This window comes from Mixophyes fleayi, chromosome 5 (genome assembly GCF_038048845.1).
Source record: "Mixophyes fleayi isolate aMixFle1 chromosome 5, aMixFle1.hap1, whole genome shotgun sequence".
NCBI classification, from domain to species: Eukaryota; Metazoa; Chordata; class Amphibia; order Anura; family Limnodynastidae; genus Mixophyes; species Mixophyes fleayi.
This window is the reverse complement of record NC_134406.1, coordinates 270,956,761-270,971,614: the sequence shown is the minus strand read 5'-3', so window position 1 is coordinate 270,971,614 and position 14,854 is coordinate 270,956,761. Positions and strand designations below refer to the sequence as shown.

General features: G+C 41.6%; 1 protein-coding gene across 1 annotated transcript in view; it reads left to right on the top strand.

Moving 5' to 3' along the window:
- Positions 1–12,794: 12,794 nt before the first annotated feature.
- Positions 12,795–14,854, top strand: part of HHATL (hedgehog acyltransferase like) — a 30,816-nt gene continuing 28,756 nt past the window's right edge. Inside the window, exon 1 of the mRNA XM_075214118.1 lies at positions 12,795–13,060. The gene's annotated coding sequence lies outside the window, so the exon portion shown is untranslated. The remainder of the gene's footprint in view (positions 13,061–14,854) is intronic.

Genomic DNA, 14,854 nt, shown 5'->3' with positions numbered 1-14,854 from the left:
GCTTTGCTTAAGAGCCTCTGTACTATTATTAGATTGCTGTTAGGACCACCTTTGCCACTGCTTGGGTTGCCAAGGAGAAATTGAGGTGGTTGGAGAAACTCGTGGAGGGCTTGCAGGATGGTATATTACAGCTCAAGTCCTATGTCCAAAAACTGTAGGATGAGACTCTTAGGAAGTCTTCAGTTAATCCCTGTCTGATCCCCAGCTGAAATCACAACCTAATTTAATCATAGTTAATATAAATTAAATAATTCCTGCCTTAAAAGTAGCATTATAAAAATAAGCCCACCTGACACATGAATTATTTAAGAAAACAAAGATAGAACATTATTACATTGAGTTTAATATGACAAAGAAAGTCACAATGTTTAGTGAATAAAAATTGTGATGACAGATTGACATACAGAAAATATAAATGCAAAACAGTTTTCTTAAAACCATAAATGGCCAAAGGACACTTTTTGCTTAATTCCGCCGCCTGTGAAAGGCTAGAAGGTCTGGACAATTCTTCAATAGAAGATTGAGCCTCAAGAACCAACAATTTCTAAAATTATTCCAGCAATTTAAACAATTTTCCACCCAAGTCACAGAAATGTGTTGGTACGCTATTATGTTTTAAGACTCTTTTAGTAAGGAATTCTATAAATGGTATAACTTTTTTCTAGAACATAGCATAGATTGATTAATACTTCCACTAAACTGATTTTGATTATCTGCACATATGCATAGGAAATATGATTATGTTATGTGGGTTCCTTGTGGAGATTCATTGCCTCTATAGTTTCCTTATAGGGCTGGTATCTATTGATAACATGCATCTTGTGACTGGTTCTACTGGTACAGACGTCTCCTGAAACATAGATTATGAAAAATATTGTTTTGATGTATTTTCCCAATCACATTTGTCCTGCTGTACAATAAACCATACTTGACGGGTCATCTGGACACCCAGGCATCTCTGCATGAACAATCCAAGCTAGGTGACCAGAACCAGGTCTCTGAAGCATTCATCAATATACATTAACCCCTTGTTTACTTACACAATCATTTGCTGAAAAGAATGTTATCAAAACCCACTTATATGTTTGGGAGAGATCATGGTCACATTCATATTAAATTTCATAATTATCCGGATTAGGCTATATTCTTGACAAACTTATTTATTACTAAGTCTGAAAATCCTAGTATTCATTTGTCAGACGTGATATCCAATCAGGATAAAGGCTTAGGGCCTGATGTAGAGTAGAAGGTATGTACTTTTACGTAGAAAGTTGGAAACTGGTCCGTTTGTGCCAGGCATATGGGCTGAACTAGACTAATTTTGCATGCGCGTTTGGCCTATAAATTAAGCCCAAATTGCGCTAAATTATGCATCAAACCCTTATTCGTAAGCTCCATTCACGCACACGTGTCAGCCTAATCTGCCTTTTTTTTTTGTTTGTTTTTTGGGGGGGCTTTTTAAGTTGCCATTATTTTGCAGGGGGGTTTTCACACCGGGCTCCTAATCTTTTTGACCTGGAAGATGGCTTTTGTTCTTCTAACACAGTTGGTGAGTTAACCGCGCTCTAGAAGGCTGGAGCACTGGATTTAAAACCCAAACAATACGTGACTTATAGATAGACCCATATTATGGTCTGGAAGCAGTAAAATGAGATTTTGTGAGCAGTTATATAAATATGAATGTATGTTTCAGGGTGTTCCTTCCTAAGTTTGCAGGCAGTCGCTGTGTTCCTTACCCACTAATATCCGCTACTTTCTTTGGTCCATCTTAGTGCATAATATGATAATATCATAACTCTGCTCTTTTAAGACAACATTTTAAAATGTAAAAAGTATTTTAGGAAATAAAGGTGTTTCTTTGTCCTCTTTCCTTAGTTATATAGGGAACGATTCATGTTCGGACCCGACCAACACGCAAGTTGCATTTTAAAAAATAGCGGGGAACTTGAGCATATTTCCGACCGTATGAATACCAAGCCGATACATTTCCATTTGAATCTGGTTATAAGTACGTTCTGCCTAAACGTTACTTGCAGGATACGCACAAGCGTCTGTTCACTAAAAGATCACATCAGAACACATGAAAAAAATGTAATTATAAAATAAATGAGCAACTCCTAACAGTATAATCACTAATAAAAAAATATGAATTGAAAATTTTTTTTTTTACATTAAATAAATGATACTTTTAATGCATATTGTACATGCAATATGATTATATAGTTTATCTTCCCTGCATACACATGTTCTGTGTTATCTAGTGCCAAGAATATGTGTAGTTTTTAAAACAAAGAATATGCAGTGTCATTCATCACTGCCAGTCGGCACTTACACCTGCCTTGTAGCTGCTGCAAATGATACGGCTGAAACAAGCATACTTACCAGAAACCCAGGATTGAGTCGGTCACATCTGCGTCAGCACACCATTAATGTACATGGCCTACGTAAATCCTCCCCCACTCTACCCGTAGGCTGTCGTAAATGTCATTTGCGTTAAGACATGAATTGCATGCAAGTCGTTCAGATCTGTTTTGGTATCGTATTGTCTGTGCACTGAGCTATTTCACGCAAGATGCAAAGGGACATACATTCGAACCAGAGAGGCCCAAAATATCTAAATACAGGTCAAATGAGCAGGGGGAGGTCTCTGATAGTAGTCAGCATTTTGAGCTAATTTTTTTTATAGTTGTAGACAAATGATGTTATAAAATTAATCTGCAGTGATAGAGCAAAGCTCCAGCGCAGACCACTCTTTGGGTGTCTACTTATCTTAGACCCGCATGCTACAGACCGTATTGCCACGGAGTCCATTGGGGCAAGGACTGATGTAAATGGCAAATATTCTCTTTGTATAGCACTGCGTAATTGGTGGCGCTGTATAAATATAATAAATAGTTGCACCTGTGGGCCTGGCGTTATGGAGCGGTGCAGGAACAAGATATTTTCTTTGCGGAGTGAGATCATTGAAATGAGATATGTGGTGGAGAGGGAGCATTTCAGGATTCAGTCTCAGAGCTGGCGATCTTCTCCTCTCCACTTAGACATTTCAGTGGGACCTGTGTTGCGGCTCCATGTTGCATTTCGTAATGAGAAGAGCACTTCCACGTCACGACTACGCAATCACCACAAGTAATAACGACAGTTCCGATATCCCATCGCTCTCAGGATTCATGTAATCAACGCATCAGGCTAAACTGAGCTCTGTTGTGATAGAAAATACGAAACGTTATATTCAATGAAAGGGGCTTTTCGTAAGCGGTAGGAGGTTGGACTATTGTGCAGTGTCTTCAGTTTTTTACTACTCGATACGCTTTCTAATTTGCGTAGGAGTCCCCTGACATTAAACCACCCTAGAAGACTAACGGCATTTTGCAGCATAGGGTGTGATTCGTAAATGACCTCCAATGTGGGAAGCTAAAGCCCTTTCGGCAGGATCTACAGTGAAGGAGAAAAGGGACCAGTCATGAATACTAATATAGCTCAGAACCCGATCCATTCCCCACTCTATATTAAGGCCCCTCTGAGCTAGGAGAGGTGTACGGTTACCAGGAGCGGCTGCTATTCACAGACTGTACCTGCTCTGGCTGTCTAGGGAATGACATTCAGGCTGTCTGTTGTTCCTCGGGAGGAAAGTCCCCGTTTACATCTAACACAGCAAGAAATTTGTATAGACTGACACTTCTAATAATACAACTGTTGTATTCAGTGTCAGATACAGACAGTTCATTCCTGTAGAGATACACACACCCATGCTGAGGTTTGTCATTAACATTAAATTATTTACATTTACAATTTGCAGATGTGTCTTTGGGACATATCTAACAAGTAGTGATGGTGCACTATCGTGCACTTACCATGAGATCCAGGTCCCTCTGTGTCCTCCGCATATTTAAGAGAGGTGCATCGCAGCAGATATCATGGATATCTGCTGCTTTGCATTCCTCTTCGTTTTTAGGAGCAGTCACCATTCTACAGTATGGTGACTGCTCCTGGCCACAATCTAACAAGCTGAAGCTGGCGTACATTATCATAATTGAAAAAATCCAATGCTGTCAGCTCTGTTCCGAAGAGCAGAGCTGGACAGCGCATGTGTGGAGGGATCACATGATCCCTCCCTGTCACTCACCGCTCGCTCCCTGCAACGACAGTTGCAGAGACAGAGCGGGGATCTTTGTGCGCATGTGCAGTACTTCGAAATGCACATGCGCAATTGAAGGATGAAGAGGAGCGAAGAACACCTGGAGGAGACAAAAAGTTTTTCGGAACTGCCGTTTCTGTGATCCATTTTTCATAAATTTGAGAAATAGTTCAATCCTTATCCATGCGATAAGGATTGATAACTATTTTTCATTTTTGCCAATGATTGATAAATGTGCCCCTTTGAGTTACATGAAATACATTAGCCCCAAGACACACATTTCACACCTGAATAAACTCTGTTCAAGTTTTGCAGTTGATCGTTGTCATAACTTTACTACTGACACATCCTTACTGTAGGCTGTAGGGTTGCATGTTGCATGACGTTGAAACGCTCACACTCAAACACCACATCTTTATGATCAACACTAAATCAGACCTTAGAGAGTCATTATTTCAGGAGGAATAGTAGGAAACCAAAATTATTTTTATTTTTAACTTTTTAATGGCAACGTCTAACCAATTCCACAGATATTGCAGCTTTTATATAGGGAGATGAATGAAACATTTTTGCAAACTTGCCGGACAAGATTGTATCGGAGACTGTTTGTTTGGAATTCCATACAAAATTATGTTTTAAACTGTCAGATTTTATCTAAATAACATATTCTATAAACAAAAAAATCAAGGTGAACAAATGTTCACTTTAAACAACTTATTATGCGCTAAAAGCTCTGTTTTGATGTCTTTGTTTGAATGAGTAATAAAGGGTTTCTGAATCTATTCAAAGCAATGATTTTTATACTGGAAGATTTGAATTGTTAACGTCACCACATTAAGTCTGCATCCAATATATACACTATATGGACAAAAGTATTCGGACGCTTGACCATTACACCAACAGGGACTGTAATGACATTATATTCAAATACATATACTTTAATATGGAGTTGGTCCCCCTGTTGCAGTGATAACAGCTTCCGCTCTTCTTGGAAGGCTTTTCACAAGATGTTGGAGTGTTTCTGTGGGAATTTGTGCCCATTTATTCTGTAGATATCTTAGGTCAGGCACTGATGTTGGGCGAGAAGACCTGGCTCACAATCTCCATTCCAGTTCATCCAAAGGTGTTTGATGGGGTTGAGGTCAGGGCTCTGTGGGGGCCAGTCAAGTTCTTCCACACCGAACTCATCAAATTATGTCTTTGTAGTCCTTGCTTTGTGCACTGGGGCACAGCTATGTTGGAATAGAAAAGGGCCTTCCCCAAACTGTTGCCACAAAATTAGTAGCATAGCATTGTCAAAAATGACTTGGTATGCTGAAGCATTAAGATTGCCCTTCACTGGAGATAAGGGGCCTAGCCCAAACCCTGAATAACAGCCCCATACCATTATCCCTCCTCCATCAAACTTCACAGTTGGCATAATGCAGTCAGGCAGGTAACGTTCTCCTGGCATCCGCCAAACCCAGACTCTCCCATCTGACTGCCAAACAGAGAAGTGTGATTCATCACTCCACAGAACAAGTTTCCACTGCTCCACAGTCCAGTGTCTGTGTGCTTTACACCCCTCCATCCGACGCTTGGCATTGGTCTTGGTGACGTGAGACTTGCATGCAGCTGCTCGGCCATGGAAACCCATTCCATTAAGTTCCCGCCGTACAGTTTTTGTGCTTACATTAATGCCAGTGAACGTTCAGAACTCTTCCGCTATGGAATCAGCAGAGCGTTGGTGACTTTTATGCACCATCCGCCTTAGCAGATGTTGACCTCGCTCTGTGATTTTACATGGTTTTCCACTTCGTGGCTGAGTTGCTGTGGTTCCTAAACGCTTCGGGCCTGAGTCATTAAGGCAAAAAAGGAGTAAATGTTCTCTGGGACAAACCATGTTACAATTCAAGAGGTGCAAATTAGTTTATTATTTTGCACATAAGTTATATACTGGCAGTTTTTTCATCTAGCACACAAATACCTGCTGGCTTTATTATTACACTGAAATTTAAAGTCGATCTAGGACATGTCCTACCCCAACAATAATTCTGTCCCCACCTTTTAAATTTACCTCCCCTCCAATGCAACATGGTTTTGACCAGGTGCAAATGTTACTCATTTTTTATGCTTTGCTCTCCTTAATGACTCAGGCCCTTCCACTTTATAATAGTATTACTTACAGTTGACCGTGGAATATCCAGCAGGGAGGAGATTTCACAAACCGTTTTATTACAAAGATGGCATCCTATCACAGTACCACGCTTGAAGCCACTGAGCTCTTCAGAATACCCATTTTGTATCACAAATGTTTGTAAATGGAAACTGTATAGCTAGGGGCTGGATTGTATACACCTCTGACAACGGGTCTGATTGAAACACCTCAATTCAATAATTAACAAGTGTGGCCAAATACTGTTGTCCATATAGTGTGTATATATATATATACATATAATTAACACACCCGACATGAGAAATTCCAACACATATCAATGTTTTCATTAAAGTAAACTGAAATAATTGTATATTGGGAAGTGTGTGTTACCATCTGAGTCCCAGGTTATGTCTTTACAGGACAATGTGGAGTTTCCCTTCCCAGGATGGAGATATTACATTGTCTGAATTAATGACTTAACATTCCAGGATTCATACACAGCAATTTCACTGTATCCTCAACCAACAAAGGTTCTGTTCATGGAAGTATTAACAATGTTTCTTAGTAAATATGAACTGAACATTAGGTGTCCCTGGGCTATTCAGCTCTCTGTATGTTTCCTTTTAGGGGAATTATCTGAACCCTAACTGGAATACATAGAAATCTTTCGAGGAACAGGAGATTGTCATTGAGTTCTCTCCTCAGACTATTCAGGGGATGACGGAGGTCATTAACTCACAGAGAATTAGGAAGAAACAGAATGTGTTATGAATAAAATTGTCATTATTGTATTATTGTCAGATGTATTTCACTATACTTCACAATAGTTCATTTAAGAAAGGAGAAAAGTAATTGCACAAATCTGTCTGTAATCATCCATAAATAAATCACTTAATTAATCTGTTATTATATGTGTCACTTTTGTGTTTTTAAATGATTTTTATGACTTTAGTCTACATATACCTAGAAACTCCCTGTCTGATGTAAAGTGCGCTTGGATGGGGTACAAGTATAGGATGATTCCTGATTACCGACACCTCCAGACTTCCTCAAAAATTCCTGTTCTTTTGCTGGGAGATAAATACCGTGTGCCATCCTGCTAAACCGGAAACGTCCCTCTCAATCCACCCCTTGGATCTCTATTGCATAATCTTGTCACGAAAATACACATATTTTCAAAGATGTATGTTTGTGTGTTTTGTTTGTAGCTCTTTCGTAAATAACCCAACATGTGTTTTATGATTTGTGGCCCTTTAAACAGAAAACAAATAGTGGCCATCTTTTGAGCAGCCTAATTCTGTATAATATTATAAACATACAGGGTGAGAGGTGATCTACGCACTGAGTTTTAGCAGCAGATTCCAGTTTCTTGGTTGATTATTAAACTCATTTCCATCTTGTACAATGCTGAGTCTATTCTAGAAGAGTTTAAGCCTCTCACGTATCCTGACCCACATTACCATCATTGTATCGGCTTTTGTCAGTTGGAAATACAAGACCACGGTTTAGCAGGACTTTCAGAGCCAAATAAATTGTCTGTTTTTTGTGCACAATCCCGGCCCTGTTTACCCACCGACTTTTGCTACTGAGGCAGAGCCAGGAGAATTGTGGGCACAGACAGCGGATAAATTAGATGAGTTTCATTCAGTGCGCTAATGACAAACTGCATTTCTCATCCTACAATATCAATCCACAGGGCAGATGCCCAAGATAAACAATGTTTTTTTGACATTTTAAATAGTCCTTTAAATACACATGGGCACGTACAGTGCGGCAGCATGGTGGCACAGTAGTTAGAATTGCTGCCTCACAGAGCTGGAGTTCGATTCCAACTATCTGTACGGAAATTGTATGTTCTCCCAGTGTTTCCATAGGTTTTCATCCGGATGTTCCGGTTTCCTCCCAGAGACTAAAAACATTACAAACGGACCCTATAGTGTGTTTGTGATGGGGATTTAGATTGTAAGCTCCAATGCGGCAGGGACTGATGTGTATGATTACATATCCTCTGTACAGCGCTGCGTAATATGATTGATGCTATATAAACAATAATAATACAGTCCAGATAATAGGAATAAATAGTGATACCCCCTATTAGACTTTCTACTTTGGACATTAAAGGGTGTACTAGACAATACTAATTTCTGTGGAGAGGTAAGAAATCAGGACTCTCCTTTGTTAGATTACAAGCAAGTAACATACAAGGAAGAATTAGTCTCCTGCACATTGTGGTGAAGAGTCCAAACGCTGGCAAAAGAAACTATCGCCACCACTTTCTTATGTATCAGAGGGTTAACAATGGAGAAATCATAGATTTTTCCGGCATTAACCTAATTTCCGGCACTTCACATTGTCCCCATAATCCTCTATAGGGGAATTACAGTTGTACATATTGATGGTTATTGTGCTGGGGTCATAAATAGACCCATTGGTCTTATTGCCACAGATTGGTTAGCCTCTAGGGATAATAAGTCAAATAAATGTCTGGGGGTCTAGGGTCACATCCTGGATCGTGTCTAACCCTTCTGAAGCACTATGTCACCGCAGGCCCCTCTTCTCTAAAACACCTTTTGCTGCACATGCCAGAGGAACATTCATATACCTCCCATCTTCCCGCCACTTAGGACAAATGTGTCGACCTTGGGACAGCAGGGCAGTCCACTCAAATTGGACTGTCCCACCAACTCCTCACAAAGTCAGGAACTCCTTTATATATGTGAAATCTCAACACTTAATTCTAACATCTCCTCGTATAGCATGAAATCTCATGTTTGTAGATCTGTGCATTGTCGTCTGCAAACACTCAGCCCTCACATTGGGATCGTCTGCTAACAAGGTCGGGACGGGTGGGGGCCGGGCTATAGAGGACTACATACACTCAGCTCTCACCATGGGATCGTCTGGTAACAAGGACGGGACGGTGGGGTCAGGCTATAGAGGACTACATACACTCAGCCCTCACCATGGGATCATCTGCTAACAAGGTCGGGACGGTGGGGGCCGAGCTATAGAGGACTACATACACTCAGCTCTCACCATGGGATCATCTGGTAACAAGGACAGGACGGTGGGGGCCGTCCTATAGAGGACTACATACACTCAGCCCTCACCATGGGATCATCTGTTAACAAGGATGGGACGGTGGGGGCCGAGCTATAGAGGACTATGTACACTCAGCCCTCACCATGGGATCGTCTACTAACAAGGTCGGGACGGTGGGGGCCGGGCTATAGAGGACTACATACACTCAGCTCTCACCATGGGATCGTCTGGTAACAAGGACGGGAACGGTGGGGGCCGTGCTATAGAGGACTACATACACTCAGCCCTCACCATGGGATCATCTGTTAACAAGGATGGGACGGTGGGGGCCGAGCTATAGAGGACTATGTACACTCAGCCCTCACCATGGGATCGTCTACTAACAAGGTCGGGACGGTGGGGGCCGGGCTATAGAGGACTACATACACTCAGCCCTCACCATGGGATCATCTGGTAACAAGGACAGGGCGGTGGGGGCCATGCTATAGAGGACTACATACACTCAGCCCTCACCATGGGATCACCTGCTAACAAGGACGGGACGGTGGGGCCGGGCTATAGAGGACTATGTACACTCAGCCCTCACCATGGGATCGTCTACTAACAAGGTCGGGATGGTGGGGGCCGGGCTATAGAGGACTACATACACTCAGCTCTCACCATGGGATCGTCTGGTAACAAGGATGGGACGGGTGGGGGCCGGGCTATAGAGGACTACATACACTCAGCCCTCACCATGGGATCATCTGGTAACAAGGACAGGGCGGTGGGGTCGGGCTATACAGGACTACATACACTCAGCCCTCACCATGGGATCACCTGCTAACAAGGTCGGGATGGTGGGGGCCGAGCTATAGAGCACTATGTACACTCAGCAATCACCATGGGATCGTCTACTAACAAGGTCGGGACGGTGGGGGCCGGGCTATAGAGGACTATGTACACTCAGCCCTCACCATGGGATCGTCTACTAACAAGGACATGGCCCTGGGGGCCGAGCTATAGGAGACTATATACACTCAGCCCTCACCATGGGATCGTCTGCTAACAAGGACGGGACGGTGGGGTCGGGCTATACAGGACTACATACACTCAGCCCTCACCGTGGGATCATCTGCTAACAAGGTCGGGACGGTGGGGGCCGAGCTATAGAGGACTACATACACTCAGCCCTCACCATGGGATCATCTGCTAACAAGGACGGGACGGTGGGGGCCGAGCTATAGAGGACTACATATACTCAGCCCTCACCATGGGATCGTCTGCTAACGAGGACGGGACGGTGGGTCGGGCTATACAGGACTACATACACTAACTCTACTGTAGCAGAGGACTGTGCATATTAGCAGCTTAATTGTCCTGTGACAAAATTGGCAGCCCTAGTATGTGTGTGGAGGACACTTAAACTACCAGTATGTTTTTGGACTGTGGGAGGAATCCCACATTTAGAGAATATACAGACTACATACTGAGATGGTCTTGGTTATAATGAAACCCATTGACCCCAGCGCTGTGAGGCAACAATGCTTACCACTATGCCACCTTGCTGCCCCAAAAAATAATCAAAAGATTCCCTTTAGATACATTCTGCTAGAGAATGTATCTAATGGATGATCAGATAAATTTGCAAAATAGATCCTTTTGGTTACAGCTCTGGGCTGAATTTGTTTAAGACGTATCCGTGGTGCGCATATCTGTGCTTATTGGAACTGAGTTTGTTCTGCACAGGAAAAAATGATCAATGTATAGTAATGTCAGATACTCTGCCCAGCCTGTGCTCTGTAGTGAAGAATCAATGTATATTTATATATATATATATATATATATATATATATATATATATGTATGTCTGTATATATCAGACAGGAGAGGTAAGCTGACCTCGGAGCGCTATGTTGTATATTACAAGTCTTCTAATGGAGCCTCAGTAATATTATCATTATCCTGTATTTGTACAGTTCTGTCTGTGCACAGGAGATACTGTTTATATGTCAGACGACATTTCTTGTTGAAACTAATGTAAAAATAACACATTTCTAAGATGCTTTGTAAGAGAAACTGCAAACAAAGGAAATCCGGCTGCAGTGTAAGAAATACAATGTTTCTTCTCTCAATTATTGTCCCTAATCAGAGTGAATCAATGACCTACAGAGAGAAGGATCAGCACTTTTAGTCACTTTGTCACACTTTGTCTGATGGTGATATGATTGGTACAAATAGAACACACAACGTAGAACGGAACCGACAGATTTATAGAAAGTGTGTGTGTGTGTGTGTGTGTCTGTCTGTGTATATCTGTGTATATCTGTGTGTCTGTGTGTGTGTATATCTGTGTGTGTGTGTGTGTGTGTGTCTGTGTATGAGTGGTCAAGTGTGTGTGTATGTCTGTGTGTGTGTGTATCTGTGTGTGTATCTGTGTGTGTGTGTGTGTGTGTGTGTGTGTCTGGATGTCTGTGTGTGTGCCTGTGTGTGTGTGTGCCTGTGTGTGTCTGTGAGTGTCTGAGTGTGAGTGTGTGTGTGTGTGTATGGATATGTATGTATTAGTGTATCTGTCTTTGTGTGTCTTCCACTTTGAATCACACAGTAAGCAGCACGGTGGCGTAGTGGTTAGCATTTCTGCCTCACAGCACTGGGGTCATGAGTTCAATTCCCGACCATGGTCTTATCTGTGTGGAGTTTGTATGTTCTCCCCGTGTTTGCGTTGGTTTCCTCTGGGTGCTCTGGTTTCCTCCTGCACTCCAAAAACATACTGGTAGGTTAATTGGCTGCTATCAAAATCGACCCTAGTCTGTGTGTGTGTGTGTGTATGTTTGGGAATTTAGACTGTAAGCTCCAATGGAGCAGGGACTGATGTGAGTGAGTTCTCTGTACAGCGCTGCGGAATTAGTGGTGATATATAAATAGCTGACGATGATGATGATGTTGTGAAAGTAAATTAAAGATTTGTTTAGACAATTTAGATTATATTAAAGGGAATTTATTTTTAATTGTCTGTTAAATCGCACACAGAAAAGTACCGACAGCGCCACAATAATAGGCCCTATAATGGGACAGAAATATTTGCATTGATGATAAAAAATACAATTTAGTTTCCTGTGTTTGATACAAATGTTTTACTGGCAGTGTTCTTAGTAACATGTTTATTAATAGTAAATATCTGCCCGGTGCCTTCGTGTACCAAGGACTGGGAGACTGGGGTTAGGCAGTAGAGGCAGCTGCCTTCAGTACAACAAGTCTGGGGGCACCAGGCCTGTACACAGCAGTTGTTTCTGCTTCAGAGAAGTAAGAAGAGAAGTGAATGTTTAGCACCAGACCTCTGTTGGAGCTACACAGCATTTCTAGAGGACATAATGTGACAATATTGTGCCTCCATTTAGGTCATATAGTCCATGTATGGTTGTGTATAGTTTGTCAACATTGCATTGGGTGCTAAACCCCCTTGTCTGGCTGCTATACAGATCCCTCATCCGACGCTCTGTGTGTACCTGCCCTTTTCACTTGTCAGGTCCTTACTGTGCAGGTTTCATATCTCTGTGTGTCAGGCTGCAGCTCCCAGTGTCCCATCTCTACATTGCTGATTCCCAGCCTTCCAGCTTCATCTCAACTTACTTCACAGATCCTGAGTGTCCCAGCACTTCACTCCCAGGACAAATGGGTCCCTCACTGCCTGCACCCTGCACCCTTCCTGCCGGACACTGACTCCTACACAAGGAATATCCTGACTCCTAAGACTGCAGCTCAAGGTCAGTGATACAGGGGATGAATTATACCAGTTAGACCCACAAATCCAACATAATGAAGTGTTGTTTGTATCTTAATTTGCATTGCAAAGCCTGGTACATGTGAACTGAGAGGACAGTCTACGCTGTCCTGTACTGCTCCATAGCATACAGTATACGTGCAGAATACTGATTATACTGCAGATACTTGTAACTAACTGATTGTCTGCATCATTCAATTCTTTCCTGTTTACTGTAATTGAAGTTTTGATTTATTTTATTGAAGTATTGATTTTTTTATTGTATTCCTCGATGTACATAAACACTTACATTGATTTTTAAAGAATATTTATATACACCACTTAAATAGCAGGTGATACTGTTTTATCATTGGCACATTTTGATGAATCCAAGATTTACAAAGTATTAAATACATATTTATACATTGCATATAACACATATTATTCCTCAAGACAAATATCACAGTTTTATTGTGATTATAAAAAAAGAAAGTAAATGAGGTGATTGTAACAAAATGATGCACCAGCTACATACATTGTATCTGGTATATAAGTGCATTGATACATTGTATATGTGTCCTGATCTGCAGGATTTGCTGCATACAGCAGACACAGATAGCACTGCAGAGGGGGCTCAGCAGCTGAGCTATTAATGGAACAAGATGCAGCTGAACTAGCTCTACCCACCCGCATTGCTGGCATTGCATCTTCTAGAAGTAACTTGAGTCACCAACTGGATTTACACACAACCTCCTCACTCAGAGCTATCTGTTGTATTCCCCTTAACACAGCGTTTCTCCGCTCGGTACCTGTCTCATAAATGTGCCCTGTCTCTGGTGAGCAAGACTGTACGCAATACAGCACACCAGCCACCAGGGGACACTAGGACAGCGACCAGATCAGGAGCTGCCAATCAGCCCTCTGACCTTCAAAAGTGCCGCACATCACACTTATTCTCAGTGATAGGTTAAAACAAAACAATTAGATAGAGACACCTATATGTAATAACATATCAGCAGGTGCATGGATGTAAGATTCACAAGTGTTACAAGCTATAACAAACAAATCTGACAGTAAAGCAGGAAGGAGCTGGGGGCCCTAGGTGAAGGCTCGGAGGGCCACATGGTGCCCATCACTGGTCTAGAGTAATATGCTCAATTAAAACATAATAGTACTAATTAAACAAATCTTTTATTTTTATTCCTACACTTTTCAGATTGCTCAATCATTATTTTCAATTCCAATAAGCAAAGTACACACTGCCATACCTCCCAACACTACAACACACTAATTACATCTATAACAATCTGACAGGTTCCCATACTATATATACATTCATATTATCCTCAGTATCATAGTACACACTGCCATACCTCACAACAATACAACACACTAATTACATCTATACCAATCTGACAGGTGCCTGCACTATATATACATTTATATTATCCTCAGTATCATAGTACACACTGCCATATCTCCCAACTCTACAACACACTAATTACATCTATACCAATCTGACAGGTTCCCATACTATATATACATTCATATTATCCTCAGTATCATAGTACACACTGCCATATCTCCCAACACTACAACACACTAATTACATCTATACCAATCTGACAGGTTCCCATACTATATATACATTCATATTATCCTCAGTATCATAGTACACACTGCCATACCTCCCAACACTACAACACACTAATTACATCTATACCGATACCTGCACTATTTATACATTCATATGATATGGCACTGCTAGAAGGAGATCACAATGTAATGGGCAGTTGGT